Genomic DNA, 24,977 nt, shown 5'->3' on the forward strand with positions numbered 1-24,977 from the left:
TTCCATAAAAACAACCTTTCCTAAATCATTTCGTTGTCTAGTGTGCTTAAAAAGATTTAAATGTATAACAAAATACAAAGCATGAATTCCTATAGTTAGATATGCTTAACTAAATATGATCTTTCCAAATCTTTCATTTATTAAGTGTACCTTTGCACCTTTATCGACAATGACTAGTTAACACCCATTATTAATACAATTGAAGTGAATTTTGTGTATACAGTTCTTGTATTAGTAGCGAATTTTGTGTGAAGTATACAGTTCTAACCAAGGATTTCAATGTATGAAACATTCAAAGTAAATTTAATAGGCAAGTGTATATCTATTGTACAAGGTAGATTAACATTCTTAAATAAACTGTGTCACTCATCTTACAAATTATTCTCATCTACGTCAAATTGACAGTAGAAAGGAAAAAGTATTCTCATCTACGTCAAAGTGACAGTAGAAAAGAAAAAGTTATCAATATTTCAAGATGTTATGCAGACATCAGACATCAAGCCGTGGTGCAGACACTGGTTTCCAATCCAAACTGTGTGATTCTCATGTTAACATCCTCGAATGCTTTGGTTCTATTTTTTACCATGAACTCCATATGGTGGATCTAAGAAACACGTTTGAATGTAGCAACAATGTACTCTATTATATCCACAAGTCGAAGACCATAAGCTATTGGGCCTTCAATAACAATTATATATGGTCAACAAAAGACACTTTTCAAGAGCCAAAGAATTATGTTGAGCCTATTGTTATGCTTCATGTACTTGCCCATCGTACATCATCTCAACCCTCAATTTCACTTGATATGCATAGAATTATAACATCAACCAACACATCCAATAGATGTCTTAAGAAACCTAACAATAAAGTTATGGTTCTATTGGAAAGGCATAGGAGACAAAGCATGAATTCACACATAAAACACGAGTTGCTGCTTTTCTATTGATCACACAAAACATGATGCTTACAATGAACCCCGTGAAGGGTATTTATCCTTTTCCAACTAGCTACTTGCCTTGACATGTAACCACATGCAACCACACACTAAAAGTCATATATCACTCCACTTGCACAAATACTCAAATACTCAATCACTCAATTAACTGACTCTCTATGTTTAGCCAACTCAAGAGTAATTATCTTATTTTAACAAGTCCTCTATGGAGGCCATTGCCAGAATAGAAAACCTGTGATTCATATTTTTACTATTTATATCTATTGTATTTAGTTTAGTAAAAGTGACTTTGTATACTGGACGTTGCCACCACCCTCGTTAAGTTTAATGAACCGGTTGCAATAGAATAGATATCTGTAGTGACTTTGTATACTGGACGTTGCCACCACCCTCGTTAAGTTTAATGAACCGGTTGCAATAGAATAGATATCTATAGTGAAGATCTCAATCAACGGTCATGACATCATCCACGGTCATAACTGATTTTCATTTGTTTTTGTGCATCACTGGGATGTGACTGATTGTCATTTGTTTTTCGGCATCAGTGGGATGTGTTGGATAATGTTGTAATTCTATGCATAGCCATAGCCAAAGAAATTGAGGGCTGGAATGATGCCTTTGCTATTTCAGAGGGGCAAGTACATGAAGCAGAACAACAAAGCAGAACAACAGGCGGGACATAATTCTTTGGCACTTGGAAAGGATGTTTTGCTGATCAAAGATATAATTATTGATAAATTCCCAGTAGCTTCTAGTCTTTAAATTGTGCTTAGAGATCATGGTAAAAAAAAAGGAAATTGTGCCATGTTCACTTGAGAATCGCTCAGCTTCCATTGGAAATCAGTGTCACCTTGTTCAAAAGTGGAAGACCAAAACTTGAGGTTGAAGTTCCTCATAACATCTTGAAATATTGATAACTTTTTCCTTTGTGTGATGAGAAAAAGTTGTATGATGAGTGACAAAATTTACTTAATAAAGTTAAACTACAAGTACAATAGATATACACTTGTCTATTACCTTGAATATCAAAGTCAATCTGTTCCTAACTTGCTTTAGTTTGGGTAAAATTATCTCATTGTTAATATAAAATTTCTAATTGCACCGGGTTCTATTCTTATTTTTTAGTGTTATCTTAAAGTTTTCTTAGATATTTATACAACCGGTAGATATCAGTGTTCCGTACAAATTCAAAATTTCTGAGGCGAAAAGCATAGTGTATGCTTTCTATATTCACCAAAATGTTTATCTTTGCTCGAGAATGTAAGGCAGAAAAATTGCAAACCAGAGAATGTAAACAGGGATTATCGCTCATAACTCGTAAGTACAGAATAGCCAAAAATTAGTAATAATCCAGAATCGTGTTCAATACGTGGATAACCCTCACGGGCCAAAATAGAGAATTCCACGAGAAGCCTAGTGGGCCAGAAAATTTAGAGGAACTTCTAGTCAAACGCTACACAAAGCGAAATGAACTGAGCGAACCAGAACGCGAATAGAGGTACTGAAATGGCAGCCAAAATCTTGGCCGTAAAGATGGAGGGCGATGTATTGATTAATCAGTGCTATGTCTAATACGTATCCCATTCAATACTGATCACTGTAGTAGATAGAGCCCATTCAGAATTAGCCCAAATTAATACAGTTATACCTAGGAATTTCAATTTCTGAAAAATTGAATATTAAAAATCAACTTCGCAAACCATCAAACCTGGTATGATGTGGATCTCAAACACTGACCTAACATAAACAATAAAAGCTTCGGAATCTAAAATAACCAATTAAAAAGATCCTTCAAGAGAGTAACAAATAATATTAAAAATAAACTGCAATAATGGGTATCGACTGTTGACCTTAAACTGCGTTGGTGGTGTTCCTCGCGACCTTACCTGCAGCGTCCCTACACGTGTGGTATTCTTTCAACCGCTTATAGCGAGGTGCGGCACCAACGAATGCTTTCTTTTCACCAATACTCACCTTCGTGGACTACGCCTAATTCACTTGTCCTTACTTAGTTTGTTTTTCGCAACCAAGTAAAATGCAGTTATCCTTTATACTTAATGAAGCCCATACTCATTCATTAACATCATGCAATTAACCAAGAACATCAACAATTGCAAACAAGTATAAAGGGGAGGGGCAACTACTGAACAAGTCTGCCCAACAATATATTATAATCAATATTTCTTCAACAATACAATCATCAAGTATACTTGGCAAAACTCCATGTCTATACTTAGAATATTTTACAATCAAGGCATAGAACAGCCTTTACAATACTTGTGCCAACCTCACACGGTATGAGGGTGCTCACCCGAGGCACCTAGAACTCCACCTTAAGTTCTACACAAAACCGCACACTCATCGACCAACATATGACCCACTCTTCCAACCGTCAACCAAGACGTCACCTGCGCACTTCTCAAGTTAATGCACATGAGTTATGCACATGTCTCAACCCAAACTGCGCACTTCCCTTGCATAGATGCCAAGATCGAATGCAAGTCGAATTACTTGTATCCAAATGAACTTGGAGCTCCCTTATATATACCATCTCATGCGTTGGTTTGCAAAGGGGTGTGCAGCCTTTAGGCCGACCCCCAAAAGTCTCCACGCATGCCCATAGCTCATTAATCAAGTCGGCTTTACATCCTTTCATCATCGCATATAAAGCTCGGTCCAACACTTAGTCAAATTAAGTGTTTCTTCTTATTGTCGTTTTTCATCGTCGCATATTGTCGCACTTTGTCATATTTTCACCATCGCTCCATCGCATTGTGCGTTCACGTGCCTACCCATGTGCCCTCGTGCACGACTTCACCTGGCGCTCGTCGCAACCAAGGCTCGAAGGTCTTACATCCTCCTCCACCTGAAATAATTGTCGTCCTCGACAACATATCATCTCAATCCATGATCATCGACTCCTCTGTCACAATCCCCACTGCAACATCTTGTGTCGACCCCATCATGTGTCATCATGTGAACTTCTGTCATGATACTCCAACACAATGCTAACATATCTCTGCACACTTCGCGACCCCATGTCTGAACTAGTTGGGTAGCTAATCCAACCATCATGCTCAATCCATGAGAGTGAACATCCTCATGCCATCATCAGTTGTTCCTCAAACATATGCCACATCCTCGACTCATCAAGAATCTGCCGCCATAATCCATGCTCAGGTCCATGGAAACTCCATCCATCTCATCTGCAACATGTCATGATGCTTGATTCCAAGCCATCCCTGCACCCTCAATCATACCTGCTCAAACATGTTTAAGGACTCACTGCCATGAGCAGCTAACAATGAGCCCCATCTTCTCCATCCATCTAAGAAGATGTAGAGGGAGTAGAGCCTGAAGGCTCTCCCTCACTAATCAACTCAATCCATCTATCAGGATCCTCAATCTCCATCCTTTGTAGATAAGCAACCCGGTCTTCCTTCTGGACATTCGGCCTCACATATACCTCCTCATCATCATCATCATCCTCCACCAGCTCTAGCCTTTTTGACAAATCTAATGACCAATGACTGCACGGTAAGCTTTGTCTCAATAGTAGACAATCGCTTATTCACCTTCTCCTTATCCTCCATTTGCATCAACCCCAATTTACAATCAGGTCTTGTTACACCAATGGTTGGAACACCAATGGGTACATCTTCCCTTCCATCATAAATGTAGAGCTTCCTCAAATGTGGAACACCCATAGCCTCAAATTGTTTCATGAATTCCATCCCCAATACAGCCTCATAGTCATCAATCCGCACTATAGTGAAGTCCACCTTCCAGGTCCATTCACCAAGTGTACTGTCCACCCTCTCAGCTATATCAAGAATCTCAATAGGAGGAGAATTCACTATCTTCATTTGTGCCTTTGCCGGTACAAACTTCAGCCCAACTCTTCTCGCAGTATCTTCACTCATGAAGTTGTGAGAAGCCCCACTATCCACCATAGTGAGTATATCAGCACCTCCAACCTTCATCTAAACATACTCCAATCTGTTCCTCTCAGGATCCCTCCTAGAGACCACCTCCGTAGTAGCAGAAGCACCAAGTATCTGCATCATCCCCACAGAAGCACCTTCATTCTTCGCATCAGATTGTGCAATAGCAGCCACCTTTGGTTTAGAAGGACAATTCTTCACCGTATGTGGTCCAACACATATCCAACACTTCAAGGGTTTCTTCATCTTCGAACTATCATCCGATTTCGAAGCATCTTCCTTCTTCTTATCTTTCGGTTTATCGGACTTCTTCTTCCTATCATCAGAAGTCTCATCATAATGCTCCACCAACCTGTCAACAACAGCAAAAGCTTCTTCAAGTGTCCTAATCTTCTGCCTCTTCACTTCATTGCGTGCCCAAGGCTTCAACCCAATAATGAAGTTGAACACCTTGTCCCTCTCCGCCATGTCAGGAAGTTCCAGAGCTGCACTCGCAAACTCCCACTAATATGCTTGTAGGCTCTCGGTCTACTTTATGTACTTAATCTTCATCCTTGCTTCCCATGTTTCATCCTGAGGACTGAAATGATTCTGCAAAGCCTTCTTCATGTCATCCCACGAAGTAATGTCATCAACACTACCATTGGCAATCTGATCCAACCTCCTTTGCCACCACATCTTAGCATCCTTTGTTAAAAACTGAGCAACTACCTTGACCTTTGTCTCATCATCATATAGACCCAACCATTCCAAGTATTGCTCCATGTCCCATAGAAAGTTACCAAGAGCCTTTGCATTCCTTGTACCATCATAAGATTTTGGTTCCTTGACCTTCACATGAGGCACTCCACCTGAGTTATGCCTCACAGCCTTCTTCAACACCGCTATCTCATCCTTGGCTTTGTCAAGAGTTTTCTTCAAGTTCACGATCTCTGCAAGACCTTGATCCCTTGCTTCTTCAACCTCTTTGACCCTTACTTCAAGTTGTGTACACATAAGATCAGTGTACTCATACTGTGTTCAGAGTTCATCATGTTGTGTTCGGAGTTCTTCGAGCTCTTCCCTTGTCTTCAAGTTGGCCTCTTGTTCTTTAGCAAACAAGTCCATCTTCTTATCCCAAGAAGTCTCCATACTCTCCATCTTTTCCAACACCTTTTCAATGAACACAATAGTAGTATCCTTCATAACATGACTAGACCCAGCCTGAGATTCAACTGCCATCTCTAATAGCTTCTTTCTCCTTTGCAATCTAGTTTCGACCATCCAACAGCTTCACCAAGTCACCTGCAATTAGAACCAACCCTTGTTCCACTTCGTGTGAAACGGGTTCCTTCACCTGCAAGTACCCTTTCACTGTCACGAGCAACCCTGCTTTGATACCAACTTCACTTCGGTGAATTTGTGTAGAAGCTTCAACCTTCAATACCTTGAATCAGCTGCTCTGATACCACCTGTCACGCCCATACACATGCGGTAGTCTTTCAATAGCTTATAGCGAGGTGCGGCACCACTGAACGCTTTCTTTTCACCAATACTCACCTTCGTGGACTACGCCTAATTCACTTGTCCTTAATTAGTTTGTTTTTCGCAACCAAGTAAAATGAAATTATCCTTTATACTTAATGAAGCCCATACTTATTCATTAACATCATGCAATTAACCAAGAACATCAACAATTAGAAACAAGTATAAAGGGGAGGGGCAACACACGAAAAAGTCTGCCCAACAATATATTAAAATCAGTGTTTCTTCAATAATACAATCATTAAGTATACTTGGCAAAACTCGAAGTCTATACTTAGAATATTTTACAATCAAGGCGTAGAACAACCTTTACAATACTTGTGCCAACCTCACACGGTAGGAGGGTGCTCACTCGAGACACCTAGAACTCCACCTTAAGTTCTGCACAAAACCGCACACTCATCGACCAACATACGACCCACTCTTCCAACCATCAACCAAGACTTCACCTGCGCACTTCTCAAGTTAATGCGCATGTCTCACCCCAAACTATGCACTTCCCTTGCGTAGATGCCAAGAGCGAATGCAAGTCAAATTGCTTGTCTCCAAATGAGCTTGGAGCTCCCTTATATATACCATCTCATGCGCTGGTTTGCAAAGGGGTGTGCAACCTTTAGGCTGACTCCCAAAAGTCTCCACGCATGCCCATAGCTCACTAATCAAGTCGGCTTTACATCAAGTGTTTCTTCTTATCGTCGCATATTGTCGCACTTTGTCATATTTTCACCGTCGCTCTGTCACATCGTGCATTCGCGTGCCTACCCGTGCGCCCTTGTGCACGACTTCACCCAGCGCCCGTCGCAACCGAGGCTCGAAGGTCTTACATCACCCATTGTGTGAGACATCTCTCATGATGAGATGCAAAAGTGACAGAGGGAGCGATATTTTGATCTCACTTGTCATCAGCTCTAGTATCATATCTCCAATGTAACAATTAATGATCCTCTTATATCAAGTTTCATCTCCGCCCCTTATATTCTGCTATAAAACAAAATCTATCAACCAAAAAAAATGAAGAAAAGATCAACCAGCAAAACGAGCTACACGTTTTTGCTACGACCAAAAAAAACAGTAAAAGAAAACCGACTGTAAAAACCAACTAACATGTTTAGCAATGAAAGTACAGAGGACGCTGATACAAGCAAAACGAAAAGGAAACCAACGCAATTTAGAGAAGATGAAACGAATGAGATGAGTCTAGCGTAATGTTGGCTTTATATCATTTCCATGTGAAACGCCCGTAAACATTCTAACGTTTACTTTCTATATATCATTTCCATTTGAAACGGTTTTAAACATTGTAACATTTAATTTCCATGTATCATTTCCATTTGAAACGGTCATAAGCATTCTAATGTTTACTTTCTTATTATCAAATCCACTACCATCTCGTTCGAAAAATTGGTCGGAATACAGCTTTCTATACGGAATGGGATGATGGAGTTGACAATTTACATTAAACTCGAATTTTAAATCGCTTAGAGAATCCCCTTTTACATTAAATCGGATTGGGAGAATTTTAAATCGCTTAGAGAATCCCCTTTTACATTAAGTCGGATTGGGAGGTTTGTTGGTTTTGTTTTTCTATTATCAAATATGAAATTTAAACTTACATTTAGATCTTCTTTCATCTTTATCTTTACATTGAGATATTTTTTATTCTAGAAATTAACCAAAAAAATAGAGCATAATTTTGTTATATATTATTAATTTTATTTATTATTTATTGTTATAACATTATATTTTATTATAAAAATTAGATAAATCATTCATATTTATATTTTGCAAAAAATTATTATCAATTAACTTAATTTAAATAATTAAAAAAATACAAATTATATTTTTAACCATTAATAAATATATTATTATTTAAATTATTACTCAAACTTCTTTTTATAAACAATTTAACTTTTAGTTATTTGACATAAAAATAAAATGCAAAAAAGTGACATGGATTGTTAGAGGTATAGTCTAAGTGCCATTCTCTTAATAAATAGATATGATGGTTTTTCTCTAAAAATGAATATTACTTTAGGATACCATATTGCTATTCACTTTACTAAATAAAAGTATGAAAAATAAATTATGAGAAAAATAAGTTATTACTAAAATTAATGTTTTTCTTTAATCTTTTAAAATTTAAATCATAATGTTTTGAGATTTTTTTCATTAAATTTTGTAGAATCTGATTTTGGAGATTTATAGATCATTTTCGTTTGATTTTTCAAATCTAAAAGGAGATATACCTTTAAGACCAAATGTTTAAGAGCATAAGAGTGGTAAGGTCCATACGCATATGTGTTGCAAGATAGGAGGTGGGAAAGGTGAGGTATAGAAATCCTAGGAATCAAAGAAAAAGATTCTGAGAAACTAACTCAAAAAAAAGAAAATAAGAATAATTGATTTTAATAGTGATATTAATAATTAATTGTATAGTTGTTATGAATAATATATAAATAGAATAGAGATGATAGGAGTACTCATAATAAAATTAGATAATTAATATAAAATAATAAATGAGTAGAATAATTAGGTGATTAATAGTATTAACATATTAGATATAATAATAATAGTAATAAAAGGAAATAAAAAACAGAATAATAATATGTAATATGAGTGATAACGTTTTGGATGGTGACTCCATCCAATATCACGGACCACAGACTCACCATTTTTTGGATGGTGACTCCATCCATCATCAGGGATCACAGAGTCACCATGTTTTGGATGGTGACTCCATCCATCATGAAGGACCATAGAGTCACCATGCGAAACGTTGGAAACCTTGGACAGATCAACTGTGAAGGTATCCAATAACTAATAAAATGACTTAAAATCATATTATCATAATGATAAAATTAGAAAATGTACAAAAGACATAATGTAATTAGAGATATAAACTCTAGTGCACCTTCAAATTTACACATTAAATTTTTTGGCTTATATTTAATCTAGTAATAACATGTTATCATTATTAAGGTGAAGTGAACTTTCCTCTTAAACAACCGTTCGGAAGTTCCGACTTCATATAGAGTTAGTTTTCCCCTCTAAATGTTTCTAAATGGTTTCCATAAGTAAAATGGTATAGAGACATTCTTGGATGAAGATTCATTCTCTTTTAATTTTCAAAAAACAATAATTCTCTCTATCTAAAATAGGATGAGATTTCACTATGGGTTCCACAACATTTAAACAACTTTTGAGTCTCTATAATATCCCATCGCAATGTGGTATGGCTTCCCCTTGAGAATAAAATAATGTGTTTTGGGATTATTAAGACATTTCATCATTTCCACCTATCCCTACTAAAACTCAAGACATGTTTAATGTGAATCATGCTTATAACTCATATTAAACTCGATCCCTCACATCATATGACATATGGACGTCTCTGTTATAGCTCAAAACCTCCACTGTACGTTTTAGACCCTTTTTCTTGAGTCACTAATGGTGAACATAGTGTGTGGGTTCACTTTCTACATGTCAAGTATAGAAACATGGTTAGCCATCCATGGAACAAAGCCATAATATGATGTCTCAGATGAGACAAGGTAATTGAATGGTGTTTTTTAAGCACTACAACAAATTGGTGAGATTGACTACAATCCCATACTTGTCATTTGACATTGATTGATTTTTGCAGACAAATATTTCCATATCGGTAGACTAGTGTTTCAGCAATACACTTATTTCATTATTCATGTCACCTTATTTTTACAAGGTGCATGACTTTCAACTCACCCTATGAAATTAGCTCAGGCTGCAATGGTAAGTAAATATTAGTCAAATGATATTAGATTAATTTATCTTGCTAAGGATTTTATAAGTTTTATATTTTTTCTATTTTGTTATCATACGTGAGGAAAGTAATTTCAAGTAATGAGTTTTTCCAATGAGCCATTCAATAAAAATTATCTAGCTAACATTTGATTCGGTATTACAGGTTTTTGAGATGACATAACAAAAATAACATGTTATCCATTACTATCACAATTTGCTTTAACTTTTGGTTTCTGAACATAACTTTACTTTAATTATGGTTGAAAGGTCTCGAAACTTTAAATTTCAAACATAATATTGTAATAAATATTGTAGACAATTTTATTTTATTAATAATAAATAAATAGATACAATTTGATGAGCGATGTTTATGAGTATGGATTTTGATTTTATATGAGGTGGCTCTGCTTGACTGATGACAAGCTATGAATGGAAAATACAGAGTCGAGGAATTTTTATTCTCTAAAAATAAATTTGAAAGGGGGATAAACAACATATCTTCAGGGGGCATGTATCACAAAAGGGATATGGCCTCATGGTGGACAAGTCCTAGGAAATAAATAGTTGTTAGTGGGATATTTTCCACATGTTATGAGGCTACGAAGAATCAAAAATGAATTTATAAGTACCTGAGGAATAGAGAGGAGTCTCATGTTGTGAGAGAATAAGTGAAAGGTTGAGCATGATCTGTGAATACCACCATCTAATACTTGAAAGTGAAAATCCACAGAGCTAAAATAGGCATGAGGAACTCATCTCTATAAAATCACAACCCAAGGCTTAGGGGTGTGTTGGTAAAGAGATTTGTCTTATTGATTTGCTATAGATAGGTGGAACATCCCCCATAAATTTGTATCATCCATATGGTTGTTGGTTCATCCCATCCTTAATGCATGTGTACAAGTAGTGATTTCAATTCATCACTATTGATGTTACATGTAAGATATATTAAATCATGCAGAAGTTTCATATTTTTCTTATTTTGTTATCATACATGAGGAAAGTAATTTCAAGTAATTAGTTTTTCCAATGAGCCATTCAATAAAAATTATCTAGCTAGCATTTGATTCGGCATTACAGGTGTTTGAGATGACATAACAAAAATAACATGTTATCCATTACTATCACAAGTTGCTTTAACTTTTGGTTTCTGAACATAACTTTACTTTAATTATGGTTGAAAGGTCTCGAAACTTTAAATTTCAAAAATAATATTGTAATAAATATTGTAGACAATTTTATTTTATTAATAATAAATAAATAGATACAATTTGATGAGCGATGTTTATGAGTATGGATTTTGATTTTATATGAGGTGGCTCTGCTTGACTGATGACAAGCTATGAATGGAAAATACAGATTCGAGGAATTTTTATTCTCTAAAAATAAATTTGAAAGGGGGATAAACAACATATCTTCAAGGGGCATGTATCACAAAAGGGATATGGCCTCATGGTGGAACAAGTCCTAGGAAATAAATAGTTGTTAGTGGGATATTTTCCACATGTTATGAGGCTACGAAGAATCAACAATGAATTTATAAGTACCCTACGAAGAGAGAGGAGTCTCATGTTGTGAGAGAATAAGTGAAAGGTTGACCTTGATCTGTGAATACCACCATCTAATACTTGAAAGTGAAATTCCACAGAGCTAAAGTGACAAACGTATTGAGAAGAGTATATGCCAAAACTATAGCATAGGGATAAACGCAATCTTGTTTATTGAATATCATAAAACAAGGGAACTAATGGTAATAACATTTATGAATGGAAGCTAAGGATAAATGTAAAACCTATGATGTTTCCTACAAGAACCTATTTAGACCATGCAAACTCCAAGAATCAGAATAAATCCTTGAGCACACCAAGTAAAGGGCAAGTTACAACCTAGAAGCATGAGATTCTTAGGAAAGGTGGGATGCCCTATGAGGTATGTTGTGTCGATAACTAAGAAAAGTGGATACAAGGATAAACCTAGTATGTAACTATTCACTCCAAAAGCAAAAAAAAAAAAAAACAAATTTTATGCATTCCTAGAGTTTTAGCCACAATGGAAAAGTAAAACCACATTCATAATGTGAGAAAAACATGGTCATGGTTCCTTAAATACAACCCTAAATTTATTGTTATTATCAATATCTAGCAGGGGCGGGGGAGGGGCCAAAACTCAAAGAAGATCCCAAACTCAAAAGTGTGGAGAATAATAAACACTGTAAACAGAATCAATAATATATAATGGAAGAATGATAGGGCTATGGTATGATACCCTTACCCTCTCCATTTCTAAATGGAATCACAAAAGAACCCGTTAGTAAATAACCATAAAACAATATTAAACTAAATGATGTCTTTCCATTTCTCCAAGGGAACAGATAAGTAATATTATAAGTATGAAGAACGGGATCCTAGTGTGTTAACCCTCTTTGACGTATTTCATTACAAAAAAAATGTCTTACGGAGACCCAATAACCATATAAACTAGAGATAGTTGAAAATGAGTCCATTCACAATAAGTGAAAATAGAAGCCAGGCAAGGAGATGGTTGAAAAACAAAGCAAGGGAAGGAAGTTATCATTATCTCATCATCATACTAAGGGAAAGTATTTGGGAAGTACGTCCATGGGATGACATACATCCCCTCCTTAGTTTATATCTTAGCATTATCAAAAACTCACCTCCAAATAACAAACCTCCTGCCCAAACCATGCCAAGAAGAATTTAGTGTCTTAGAAAAATGAAAAGAAAGTGAAAAGCAAAGATAGATAGCAAAAAAAGTAGTTATTACCCACCTTGCTTCCCATTCCTTTCAAATCCTCTACATAGTGTAGGAAAGATAAAGTTAATCCAATTTTACATTTCATAGAAAGAATAAAACTTGATGTGGGTAATCTCGGTTGATTGCAATCTGAGATTTGGGATGCATAAGAGGGAAGGGGGAGAGCTAAAAATAAAATGAAGAAAATGGATTGTAGGAAATTAGTAACGGAATGAAGGAAAACAATTCATAGAGTCAAAAAAAAATTGGGACAATAGTAATGAAAACTCTAGAACCATAACTCTGAAAGGATATGTTCAAAACCTAATTTCAAAATGTGCTTACTCAGGAAGCCAATCCATTTTCCACATTTCAATTACCTATTAAGCTTCAAATCACCTTTGTTCAAAATGACAAAAAAGGTTTCTATTAAGCCCATAGAAAACATTGCATTTGGGACAAGAAGGGGAGTCAACATTAGTCAATTATTTAAGAGTCGAAATACCATTTGAGCACATGCACATAGTGATAAGTAAGCATAAATTAAACCCAAGTGTAATGCGAGACACTACATCGAACACATATCCCCCTGGTATAACATAAAACCTTGTTGAAATCAATTGAGGAAAGGGGAAAACCATATGAGGGTGGGGTTAGCATATAATATTCCCCATTGTGCCTCAATGAGTCACCAAATAACATGGTAGAGTGAATTTTTTTATCAAAATTTATAAGGTAACAAAATTCAACCTATAGTCAATAATAAACTTAGATAAGGACAACTCGTAAGCTAAGTTATATCTTGTGTTAAAACCAAAAAAATAAAATTAGGAGCGCTATTAAGAGAGGTATCAGAAATGGTATCAAACAATTGGTTTACAACACTTGGACCTACATGGGCGTAAAATAAAAATATAATAACTAATAAGTTTTATTACAACTCTTACATGTTAAATGGTTGAGGAGGGAGAAGGAGAGGCTCTGTATTGAAGCCATGAAGGGAGTGAACATCATTGAGGTAAAGAATCATGAAAAGGGATATCTATTGAAATACTAATCTCTAGGAATCAAGATATCCAAGATATGTAGTAATTCCTTTAAGAAACTATTAAAAGGATGAAAACTAGATATAGATAAGCATATAATAGATAACAAACAACTATTGAGGAGGTAGGTAGAGTAATATAAAATGTAAGAAGAGCAATAGAAGATGAATTCAACAATGTTAAAAAGGTCTAATGATAAAAAAACAATGAGAAATAATGGGTAGAACTACAATATTAAGGAAAGGATTCCAAAGGAACGAAAGGAAAATTTAAAAATAAATGATCCACCTAATCTAGGAAATGAATTATCAAATTAAACTAACATAAAAAATGTGACCACTAAATCATTAGACAATAGTGAACAAAATGAACAAACACTTCGAGAAAAAAGAACAATGTAGAAGAAATATACGGGGAATTTAAGAAATTGATGCCATCAATTTTTGAAAGAGATTCTAAAGAGAAAAAAATGCATGGTTGAGTAATATAGGAAAATATTTTTATCTTTGTCAATATTATAACAACCCAAAAGCTAGGTTTACTACATACCAATTAAATGGTGAATCGAATATTTGGTGGGAGAATACCAAAATTTCTAATGTAATTAATAAAAAGGAAACAACATGGAAACATTTTAAGGAGGTATCTGAGAAAAAATATTTACGTGAAAGATACATTGATAATAGAGCCAAGGAGTTTCATGATTTGAAACTGGGAAGTATGAATATAGATGTCACCACCACCAAATTTCTAAGGTTGTTTATGTATGTACCTTACCTTTGGGGAGAAAATGAAAAGGTGAACAGATAAATCTAATTCTTACCCTCCTTATAATAGAATCAAATTGAATTTTACAACTAAAAAGTGGATAAAGTTATGAGAAAATAAAATTTGTGTTGTTAACAATTTAGTCACAAGACAGAACAATGCAAGCCATGGTCTACTAATAAAAAGGAGATGTCACATTTCATAGGAAAGGGATTCTAATTACCCATAATTTATGATATGGATTTGATCATTATAATTTTTTTCTCCATCTCGACGCTTTTAGAATGAAAAAATTAGAAGAATCAACTCACGAGACCCTTTTTACTCGTAGGACCCAATTTGTCAAATTGGGGTCTAAAACATTATCAAAGAATTTTGAGGCATTAAATGACAATTTTTTAAGGTAAAATATTTGTCTCCTTAGCATCACACATTATTTTCCTATCGTACACACAAATACCTTTCTAACTGTGAATGAATTTCGTCAATCAGAGTTCGTATGTGAAAATTATGTCGCTCAGAATTCATCATTCCTATTTTCACCACAATAATTTGAGAGCATCCTATGTAATCCCATATTATTCATGAAAAATGGACTAGCCACATTATTACAGTGAACTAGATCCTAGAAACGTATATATTGTAACTCTCATTAATAGATGAGGTAGTCAAACCTAGCCACTAATAGTCTATTGGGTTGTAGTATAACCAGGCGACTCGGAAGAAAAGGGGTTCCATTATTTAGAGTGCATTTGTTCCATGGATGCAAAAAATTAGCTAAGAGGCATAGGAGATAGAGAACACAGAGATGATTTGTGCACTATAGTAGCCCATCGACCACAAGCCATAATTCTTTGTACTCACAACCATTATTTTATTAGGGAAAGAGAATAGGGGAGACTCACCTTCCAACTAGGTTTTCCTCTCAACAAGGTTTCTTAGGTCTTATCTCGTGTCAAAAATGTTCATGTGTCACATCTCCCTTTGTTACTATTTTTTTAAATCATCTGTCTCGATATAGTACTTTTCTTTCTCTTACGTTACATATTTTTTTCTCACCTCTAATAGTTTATTTCAATCTAGAAAAAATTGTCATTAACATTATCATCTCAAATAAAAATGCAAGTTAATTTTATATTACAAACTAGATATATGGTTCTTTATCTCTCCTTCTCTCTTTCTCTCCCGTTCTCTCTCCCTTTCCTCCTCTCTCCCTCACTCTCTTTCCATCTTTCCCTTATCATTCCCTCTCTCTCTCTCAACCTTTCTCCCTCTACATCGATCTCCTTCCCTCCCTCTCTCTCCCCCTCAAACGCCATCTCTCTCACCTTCTCTCTTTTGAGTCTTCTCTTCCTTCCTCTCCCTCCTTCTCTCTCCCCCTCAAACTCCATCTCTCTCACCTTCTCTCTTTTGAGTCTTCTCTTCCTTCCTCTCCATCCCTTTCTCTCCCACACCCCTCTATCTCTCCCCCCATCACTTGCTCTCTCCCTCTTCCCTCCAGCTGCTTCATTATCTCAATCCCTCTCTCCTTTTCACTCTCCCCTATTTTTTTGTGTCTCCCTCTCTCTCTCTTCCCCTTTTCTCCGTTAGAAAATCAAAAGGCATAAAATATTTTCTTACTTTGATAACAACTTGTGATAATTTTTAATTATATTGTCCTCTTATGTCTTATTTTCATCAAGCGACTATCAAACCATAAAGAACATGAAGGTAGAAACAACAACAGAACATATTATGTAGGATCTCACCTAGGGAAAACACCTCTCCTAGGGGAAAACCACATTAAAATTCTCTTCTTCTTATAGAACCAAGACAAAAAGAGAGCTTCAAGACCTTTAGACCAAGACAAAGATTCGATCCAAGCACCAAGTCATCCTTCCAAGAAATAATTCTTCATATCAGCCTAAGTCAACAAAGTCAATGAAACTCAAACTTCTATTTTGTTGTTCAAATCATATTTTGGGACCTCAATTGTAGGTTTGCAACTTAGTCTGCATCTTTTAGCCTTACAATAGGTCAGAAAATCTTGCCCTTTTGCACGTGTGAGCAAAAATAGTTAAGAATTAGGTCTTCCTTCCTTCGCTAAGGATTCTTCTTCTCTTCTAGTCTCTTCACACTTCCTTTCTTATTTCTTCTGTTGTAGATTGAACTAAGTAATTGTGTTAAGTGAAGACAAATTTCACTTCTATATATAAATTTCCATGTGGTCGAATAGGCCTTCCTAGTATGAGTTTTTCAGGATAGGCTGACCTGGTCTTGGAGGACTCTTTTGACACTTTAAACACAAAGATAAATCTTCTATTTTGATGTAAAATGGCCACTAGGATATTATATACATAAAAATCACTCTCTTGATTTATGAAAAATAACATTTTTACTTGAAAAGACCTAAAAGCATGAAGAACATGCTTGACCTAATTAACTTGAGCATGAAACCCGTGCTTATAAAACAATAACTATTTTTCTCCTTCTTCTTTTTACATTAAATATAAAATATCAAGAGTACATGAGTCATTATGAAGAATGAACCTAATTACATTTTTCAATGCTCTCCCTGTCTCCTTCCTCACCTCTTCTCTTCACTCCTCTCCTCTCTACCTCACTTTCTCTCAATCTCTCCCTTGTCACTCCCTCCTTCTCTCCACATTTATCTCTCTGTGCCTTTGTTATTTCCTCCCTCTCTCTCCCCCCTCTGTCTCTATCTCTCTCTGCCATCCAACTTTGTTACTACCCCCTTCTTATCTCTCTTAAATTTTATCACGTTTTATTTTGTTTAAGGAAGTATCTAAATTTAAAAAGTTGAATTGGTTGTAAAATATTAAACCTATATTTTGGATAAATCATGTCAAAGAAAATAAAATAATGAAAAACTTAAAAAAATCATGCTCTATCTTTCCTCTATTATTGTTAGTCACTTTTCTTGCTCTCATCACTTGGATCTTTAGTTAGGATGGATCTATGTTGTTTCTTCATAATATCATTTATATTATATAAAGTTCACATCATTATATATAAAAGTATTCTTATTTTTAATTTTATTAAAACCTTGATTTAATTTCTATAGAAATATTTTTAGTAGTTGAGGGTTTAGATATATCTCAAAACTACTTATAACATTTTTCCTTTTAGATTCGATTGAAAAAATGTTATCAAATAAAATTAATATAAGATATTTCGATTGTGAAATAACTTATGGTATTTGGGCATGTGGTACTAATAATTCATGGTATTGGCCCACGGTATTATACAAATCATATTTGCAAATTAATAATATCTATTTTCAAGTGGGGGCCAATATTCATAGTTAAGAATCTTGCCATATTGTAATAAAAAATTTTAAATCCGAAATAAGTTATGATTTTTTGGCATGTAGTATTGAAAAGCCATGGTATTGGTCCATGGTATTGTAACAAAATCTATTCATATGTTCATAATAGGAATGGAAAAGTGGGGGTTAATATCTATAGTTAAGGAACTCGTGATAAGCCATGGTATTGGCCCATGCTATTATCAGAAATATTATTTACAAGTTAATAATATATCGGGTAAAGTGAGGATGAATATCCATGGTTAAGAAACTTTTCATGTTGTTAATAAAGTATTTTGATTATGAAATAATTCATGTCCTTCAGGGTATGTTTTATTGGTAAGTCGTGGTATTGGCCCATGATATTGTAACAAGGCCTATTTACAAGTTAATAATATCAACTGTAATATGGGGGTCAATCTCCTTGGTTAAATTTTTTGTCATATTGCTATAAAATATTTTGGTTGTGAAATAAGTTATTGTTTTTGGGAATGGGGTATTTATAAGTCATGGTGTTGGCCTATGGAATTGTAACTAATCCTATTAACAAGTTAAATTAATTGTAAGATACTTTTCCTTTTTCTCAACATTATTTTTCTTTGATTTCGTTAAAATTTAGTGGGGATTTTTTGGAATGATAATTTTGAGCTCTTTATCTACACATTTAAGTGTCTCACATTTTTGAAAATGTCGTTGTGAGGTGGTTTTGTGATATGAAACTGTAGCAAGTGTCAACTACTTTTGTAGTACTTGTTTGTCACACGATATAAATTATCTATAACAAAATGAATTTTATTATTTTTATTAATTTAACATTTTATTATTAATTGAGCAAGCATTTTAATGTTGAAATTTATCATTTTAACTTTTTATTATTAATTGAAGCAATATTTAAATGTTTAAACTCATTTCCAATATCTCTTTTGTTTTTTATTAAATTTTAATAAAACCAACATTTAAAATTATTTACACACTTGCACTACACTTTACACGTTCACATATACTTTAACTTGTAGAGCCGCCTTTTAACAAAATAAATTGCAGTTACATAAATAATTCAAAAATATTTAAAAATTCAAAAAATACTATATTTGAAAATTAATTTAATAAAATAAACATTAGAAAAAATTAACTATTGTGATCTAACTTGCAGAGCTGCCTCTTAGCAAAATAAATTACAATTACATAAATAATTCAAAAATATTTAAAAATTCAAAAAATATTATATTTTTAAAATAATTTATTAAAATAAACATTAGAAAAAATTAACATTGTGATCATATATTACCATTATATATATAAATAAATAAAAGAAGTACCAGGAACTTTCCTCACTTGATATTTTGTTAACTTTTTATAAGTTTCAATAATAGGAGGATTAATTTTTTTTTCTAGGATTTAAGGCTTATATATATATAATATTTATATTTTAAAGTTCAATTTAATTTAATTATATAATTTGAAATATTACGAACATAAATCAATATAATTACTTTATTTCCATTTTTCATTTAACTTTTGAAATAGTTTTAAAATTTACAAATTTATTTACATTATTTTATGATTATTTTACTGTTTCAAAATTTATACAATAAAATTAGTATATTCTCTTAAGACATTTTGTGGAGTAAGGATTATTGGTTTGAAAAAAATTCTAGTGAAAGATGATAACAAAATGTTAAGGGAAAATGATGTCTGGAATAAAATTGTTTAGACATAAAATCTATTTAACCTCCTTATCATTAAAATAAAATTAAAAAATTAATTCAACTAAACAGTAACTCATTTTTGGGCCATGGCACAGGTTCCTCTTAAATTAGATTTTATTTAAATAAAACACCTTGTATTTTTTTAATCACAATATAATACATAATATAATATAAATTCCACCTTTAAGTGGTTTTAACAACAGGTAAATATTAAGAACTATGCACTTTTTTCAATTACATCCGACTACTTAATTACATATCGTAGTTTCATTTGATATAAAAGTTAAAATTATATCAACAATATAGATAATAGCTAAGTAGCCCAAAAAATAGCAAAGAAAACTATAACATACATCTAAAATATCAAGCATTAATATTTGAGTCATTAGTGCGAGATTTGTAGTTTGAGCTTTTTCTTCAGGTGGAGAAGGAAGGGTGAAACAAAATCGGCCATGGATGCAAACTGGAAATAGATAAGCATAGAATAGATAACAAACAACCATTGAGGATGTAGGTAGAGTAATATAAAATGTAAGGAGAGAGATAGAGAATGAATGCAACAATGTTAAAAAGATCTAATGATAAAAGAAAATGAAAAATAATGGATAGAGCTATAATATTAAGGAAAGGATTCCAAAGGAACAAAAGGAATATTTAAAAATAAATTATCCACCTAATCTAGGAAATGAATTGTCGAATGAACCTGACATAATAAATGTGACCGCTAAATTATTAGACAATAGTGAACAAAATGAACAAACACTTTGAGAAAAAAGAACAATGTAGAAGAACTACAAGGGGAATTTCAAAAATTGATGCCATCTATTTCTGAAAGAGATTCTAAAGAGAAAAAATCTCATGGTTGAGTATTATAAGAAAATATTTTCATCTTTATAAATATTCTAACAATCCAAAAGCTAGGCTTACTACATACCAATTAAATGGTGAATCCAATATTTGGTGGGAGAATACCAAAATTTCTAATGTAATTAATAAGAAGGAAACAACATGGAAACATTATAAAGAGGTATTTGAGGGTTTAGATATATCTCAAAAACTACTTGTAACCTTTTTCCTTTTAGATTCCATTGAAAAAATGTTATCAAATTAAATTAATATAAGATATTTTAGTTCTGAAATAACATATGGTTTTTGGGCATGTGGTACTAATAATTCATCGTATTGGCCCATGGTGTTATACAAATCATATTTTCAAATTAATAATATCCATTTTCAAGTGGGGGCCAATATTCATAATTAAGAATCTTGTCATATTGTTATAAAATATTTTTAATGTGAAATAAGTTATGATTTTTTGGCATGTAGTATTGATAAGCCATGGTATTGGCCCATGGTATTGTAGCAAAATCTATTCACATGTTCATAATATGAATGAAAAAGTGGGGGTGAATATCTATGGTTAAGGATCTCGTGATAAGCCATGGTATTGGCCCATGCTATTATACGAAAATTTGTTTACAACTAAATAATATATTTGGTAAAGTGGGGGTGAATATCTGTGGTTAAGAAAATTTTTGCGTTGTCAATAAAATATTTTGATTGTGAAATAATTCATGTCTTTCAGGGTATGTTGTATTGGTAAGTCATGGTATTGGCCCATGATATTGTAACAAAGCCTATTTACAAGTTAATAATATAGACTGTAATATGGGGATCAGGCTCCATGGTTAAAAATTGCCATATTGCTATAAAATATTTTGGTTGTGAAGTAAGTTATGGTTTCATATTTTGATTGTGAAATAATTCATGTCTTTCAGGTTATGTTGTATTGGTAAGTCATGGTATTGGCCCATGATATTGTAACAAAACATATTTACAAGTTAATAATATCCACCGTAATATGGTGGTCAGTCTCCATGGTTAAAAATTGTCCTATTGCTATAAAGTATTTTGGTTGTGAAATAAGTTATGGTTTCTGGGAGTATGGTATTTATAAGCCATGGTGTTGGCTAATGGAATTGTAGCAAATATTATTCACAAGTTAAATTAATTGTAAGATGTTTTTCATTTTCTTCAACATTGTTTTTCTTTGATTTCGTTAAAATTTAGTGGGGATTTTTTGGAATGATAATTTTGAGCTCTTCATTTGCACATTAACTGTCTTGCATTTTTTAAAATTTTGATGTCGACATCGGGGATTTTTTTATATGTAACTGATTGCAAGTGTCAACTACTTTGTAGTACTTGCTTGTCACACTATATAAATTATCTATAACAAATTGAGTTTATTAATTTGACTTTTTATTATTAATTGAGCCAAGTGTCCACATGGAGATAGTTTTGTGGTATGAAGATGTAGCAAGTGTCAACTACTTTTGCAGTACTTGTTTGTCACATGATATAAATTATCTATAACAAATTGAATTTATTATTAAATTAATATTTTAACTTTTTATTATTGATTGAGCAAATATTTTAATGTTTACCCTTATCATTTTAACTTTTTATTATTAATTGAGGCAATATTTAAATGTTTAAACTCATTTCCAATATCACTTTTATTTTTTATTATATTTTAATGAAACCAACATTTAAAATTATTTACATACTTACATTACACTATTTTCACTTGTAGAGCCGCCTCTTAACAAAATAATTTGAAATTACATCAATAATTAAAAAAATACTATATTATTAAATTAATTTATTAAAATAAAGATTAGAAAAGGTTAAGTATTGTGATACTGTATTACCATCATATATATATATATATAGAGAGAGAGAGAGAGAAAATAAGTGCCAAGAACTTAACCTTTTATAAGTTTCAATAATAAGGGGATTATTTTTTTATAGGATTTACGGCTTATATTTATAATATTTATAATTTCAAGTTGAATTTAATTTTATAAATATTATGAACATAAATCAATATAATCACTTGATTTCCATTTTTTCATTTATCTCCTGAAATAGTTTTAAAATTTAGAAATTTATTTAGATAATTTTATTTTTTTCTTAAAGATTATTTTACTATTTCAAAACTCATACAATAAAAATTAGTATATTATCTCAAAACATTTTGTAGTGTAAAGATTATTGGTTTGGAAAAAATTCTGGTGAAAGATGATAACAAAATGTTAAGGGACAAAGACGTCTGGAATAAAACCATTTAGACATAATACCTATTTAACCTCCTTATAATTAAAATAAAATATTCGAAAAATAAAATTAAAAAATCAATTCAAGTAAAGAGTAACTCTTTTTTGGGCTGTGGCATAGGTTCCTTTTAAGTTAGATTTTCTTTAAATAAAACACCTTGTATTTTTTTAATCACAATATAAATATTTTGAATGTGAAATAAGTTGTGAATTTTTGGCATGTAGTACTCATAAGCCATGGTATTGTAGCAAAATCTACTGACATGTTCATAATATGAATGGAAAAGTTGGGGTGAATATCCATGGTTAAGGATATCGTGATAAGCCATGGTATTGGCCCATGCTATTATAAGAAATTTTATTTACAAGTTAATAATATATATAGTAAAGTGGGGGTGAATATCCATGGTTAAGAAACTTTCGGCATTGTCAATAAAATAGTTTGATTGTGAAATAATTCATGTCTTTCAAGGTATGTTGTATTGGTAAGTCATGGTATTGGTCCATGATATTGTAACAAAGCCTATTTACTAGTTAATAATATCCACTGTAATATGGGGGGTCAATCTCCATGGTTAATAATTGTCGTATTGCTATAAAATATTTTGGTTGTGAGATAAGTTATTATTTTTGGGAATGCAGTATTTATAAGCCATGGTGTTGGCCCATGGAATTGTAGCAAATCTTATTCACAAATCAAATTAATTGTAAGATGTTTTTTATTTTTTTCAACATTGTTTTTCTTTGATTTTGTTAAAATTTAGTGGGGATTTTTTGGAATGATAATTTTGAGATCTTTATATGCACATTTAAGTGTCTCGCATTTCCTAATGTCGAAATCAAGGTTTTTTTTTTTATATGTAACCAGTTGCAAGTGTCAACTACTTTGTAGCCCAACGCAAAGGACTAGTTTATGAACTGTCTAGACTTCATCAAGACATCCCTAGGGTGCGGAAACTTGGTTCCAGCACCCTCCCATACTACCTCATGTGAGACCTCAGTCCGTGCCCCGTGGACTATTACCAGAAGGTACGGTAGTTTCAGGATTTGTTTGGCTAAAACACTTCTGAACCTGGGTCAGGCCCTAATAAGCCAACAAATGGATCCGTTGCTAAGACCGCGATCTGCCTAAGGGATGTCAGATGTCAGAATATTAGAACCCTACGAAGAAAGAAATTGAAGATTGGTTGGATTAAAAGCTTCATGATTTCGTGATACAGGAAAACAAAACGCCGCAAATATCCAAGAAGAGGTGGTTGGATCGTTAAGTATACACGGAAATCCATGAAATGTTCTACGCAACCTTCTCTTTAGAGTTGTATGATTGGATCGGAAGGCTAGCCGATAGACACGGAAGGTGCAAGCTTGATCAACCAATAGTGTGGATTGCGGAGTTGGTGTGCAGGCTAGAGGCTTCAAATGATAAGATTGCACAGGTAGTAGACCATTGGCTCGATCAGATAATAGGATGGTTTATCACCGAATTTGTGATAGACATGACTATAAGCTACAGCGAAGCAGAAATGCGTTTTCTGAAGGGACCGCGAGGTAAGTACATCAAATCTTTGGATACCTAGATTAAGATGTTGTTATGTGAAAAATGGGTGACGTGAATACATTAATGAGTGGAACGACGTAGAGCAGAAAGGTCTACAAACAATCCTTTAATTTCACCTCCATTTGTGAGCAAGGAAGAGCACACTTGGGTTTCTCCAAGGAGTGCGGTTAGTTTGATAAGGAAATGCATTCCACAGCTACCATCCCCACTTACACCACCACTCATGATGCCTCCTTCACCTCCATCTTCACTCACACCACCTCCACCAAACCAGCAATTCAACATGGTGAGGGCGATCAACCTACCTGTTATTTAGAGTAGGGAACACAGATCTAGATCAGTTTTGGTTTGTATTAAGAGCAGTATGGGAAGCACACAGGGTTACGGATGATAACATTAAGAAGGCCACATTGATAAGCGTTTTGTATGACTGCGCATTGACTTGGTATATCAAGCACTCGAATGATCACCCAAATGCAGGAATAGCGGAGATCCAGATCGCGTCGAACAAAG

This window comes from Pinus tabuliformis, chromosome 8 (assembly GCF_031772625.1).
Source record: "Pinus tabuliformis cultivar Carrire ecotype Pingquan chromosome 8, CPIR1, whole genome shotgun sequence".
Taxonomy (NCBI): domain Eukaryota; kingdom Viridiplantae; phylum Streptophyta; class Pinopsida; order Pinales; family Pinaceae; genus Pinus; species Pinus tabuliformis.